Below are 3,090 nucleotides of genomic sequence, written 5' to 3'. Positions count from 1 at the left end.
CCTGATCCTTGTGGTACACCACTGGTTATTTATTTATTTAACTTCATACAGAGTGAGCAGTACTACTCTTACATTAGTCCTAAAAAGGACTCTGAAGAAAGCCGAAACCTGTACAAAAGAATTTTCAAGAGTATTACCCAACGGCAGTTCGTATTATCATATTAGTCATATGTTGGTGGTAATGCCACATCACCAGTGTGCCTTGCAGGGCCCTCAAGGAAATCACTTGAAAGTCTTTCTTGGATAAGCCTAATGGATATAAATCTTTGTAACTAGCAGTACTCCATACACTGCATAGAGAGATGGTGGCGCTGGTAAAGCAGGGAGCTGCCCCAAGCTCCTCTCTTATCTGCCTTACAAGGTCTGAATTCTGCTCATAGTACTGGACCTTGTTTTTATGGCAATAGGTAAGTGAGCACCCAGTACCCACTACCTGAGCATCAATTACCCAAACGTCACCATCTTTTCTCATTATAATATTTGGCTTTCTAACTCCAGTTGGTTCTGTAATGAGGTTCAACCATGGTCTCCCAACCCTTGTTCTTAAAACGATTATTCAGTATGGAGACTACGCCATCATGTCTCTGCACTCGAACACCATGAGTGCAAAAGCAACATTGAGATATACGAGACAAAAGTCTCACTGTAGTGGCAGCCAGCTCTACAGCTAATGTCATCTCTGCCCCCATCTGGCTGTACGGGCCCTGGTGGGCAGGGCATTTATTCTTGTTCTAATTAAATCAATGTATTCATAACCTGGGAGTAATTGGAGTAATCTGGTGCCATCCTGTATCCACTGATGCTGGGGATGCATCAGATGTGATTCCTTGAAGCAAGCACCATCTACAGAGCCATGAAGTAACAACGCCCATCTCTTATACTCTGCTGACGCAGTCTCAATCTGGGAGCCCTGATATTGGGACCAGCCTTTGGCACATCTGTAGTCCTCTTGCATGATAGGCTAAGAAAAGCTTCCCTGCAGATTGGGGAGGATGATGTTTCAAGCTTTGATATTTTAGATAAACGAAGTTGTGGGACTAGCCACCTTAGTGATGGAACTCCAAGCCCACCATCCTTCAACCTTGCATGAAAATACGCAATTGGAGTGTCTGTTGGAAGAGGGAGTCACGATCTAACAGCCGAGCAAACAGCCCTGTCTATTCGGGACAGTATACCGATGTAAAAATATTTATGTAGCTCCAAAAAGTCTAAATATTTTTACATAAATTTTACCAAGGTCAAACCCAGTAAGAATTGTAACTTGTACATAGATGTTTGTTTAAGTGTAAATAATCCCAATGGGAATTGTATATGCTCTCTGCCAAATAAGGGAATATTCTAGAAGGTGTAGTATTAAGGCAGTACCTTGCCACTAGTAAACAGTATATTTTTAGCTCTTTGTCAAGACGTCAAATTTTGTGTGTGTTCCACATGGAAATGCTCAAGGTCAGTGCTAGGTGGACCGACAAAAGCTTCAAACGAATGTCCGCTGCCAGAACGAATAGGTTGGAGAAAAACAAAGGAAGGGTCAGTCTGAGAAAAGGATCAAGGGATTTCACCGAAATGTTCGGGGTCACATATCTCCGTGCAAGGATTCACAAGTGACCGAATAAAAGGCATTGGTGAAAAGATCGCAACATCATTTCCAGAAATTTTCGGCAGTTATCTGTCAGAATCGGGACACGACTTCAGGAAAAATCATGCCAGTGATCTAAAAGAAAGACGATGGGAGCCGATCTGCCAGGCAAAGCTGACAGTTGATGACGAATTGACGAGTCTTCGCCGGGAGCTGTTAACCAGAGGGAAGAAATTGCTCTGCTAGTCCAACGCGCATGCAAGCATTCCACAAGCCGATAATCTTCATCTGAAGTGCGGTGTCCCAAGAAGCGTCAGTAAATCTATCGCCGGCATGAAGAGGGAAAGAAAACCTGACACAGAACAGAACTCCAATGTGAAGCCAGATCCATAGAAGGTAGGTGCCACCAAAGTGAGTGTATCTGGTTTTCCATTTCTTCTTTGAGATTTAGAACTTTTATTAGTGGACTGTAAAGTGGAGGCTGACCTAAATAGGCATAATTAACAGTTGAAGATTAGAAAGTAAATAATTATCAGGAATTTGTATGCTTAATAAGTCAGTGTAACTGTTTGCCAATTGGAAAAAAATTGCCTATAGAATATTCCCAGCATAGAAAGGAAGGAGGCAATTGTGTGTAAAAGATATTGTCTATGTGTTTGATGAATAAGAGTTAACAATTAAGTTATAAGTACCATTGCTCAGTATAAATGATTTATATTATATTAAGAAAATTAGTTAAATATGTGATATGATTTGTGTGAGTAAAATGCAGGAACTTAACTAATTTATTTATGAAGATTTGAATTGAGATGTTTTGTTTTATTACTGCAAACTTAGTGTAAATTTTTATGTGAATTAAATTTTGTTTAAATATTAAATAAGTGTTGCCTGCTTCTTAATTATTTGATGCACTGTTCCAAAAAATATTAGAGCCTATTAGCAGGAACCCAGGAGAAAGGACAGTGGACCACGACTGCAGATACTAATTAAATTGGGGATATTCTGAGGGTAATTGGAAAACTACTGGACGCATTTTATACTTCTTGTTAATAGAAAATGAACATCAGTGGCGCAGCTTTTAAACAAATAAATTTTCTGGTGATCGAAGAATAAGAAGGCAGTTTAGCGTAAGGAGATATTAAAGATATACCAAGGAGAGATAAGGAAGAATTTAGTTAGAAGTATATGACATAAAGTTGCATTAAGCACATTAACATATATAAATATACACAGATATATAAAGAGATAAAATAGAAACATAGAATAAAAGAAATAAAGTATATGAAGAAGGAGGCACATAAATAAGAAAGGGTAAATAAGGTAAGATATATTAAATAAAGCAGGATAATAAATAAATAAAAAAGACCCCCACCGTTTATAATGGCACATCCAGTAGGATAAATAAAATAAATTAGCCTAGCAACCCACCTATTTACACCGAGACATAGGCCTTACCAAGGACCAACTTATGATAGTAAAGTGGTAGAAGATAATAGGACAAAATAAAGAGCTTT

This window comes from Typopeltis vanoorti, chromosome 23 (assembly GCF_054136105.1).
Source record: "Typopeltis vanoorti isolate ZY-2024b chromosome 23, IOZ_Tvanoo_1.0, whole genome shotgun sequence".
Taxonomy (NCBI): Eukaryota; Metazoa; Arthropoda; class Arachnida; order Uropygi; family Thelyphonidae; genus Typopeltis; species Typopeltis vanoorti.
This window is presented reverse-complemented; position numbering follows the sequence as displayed.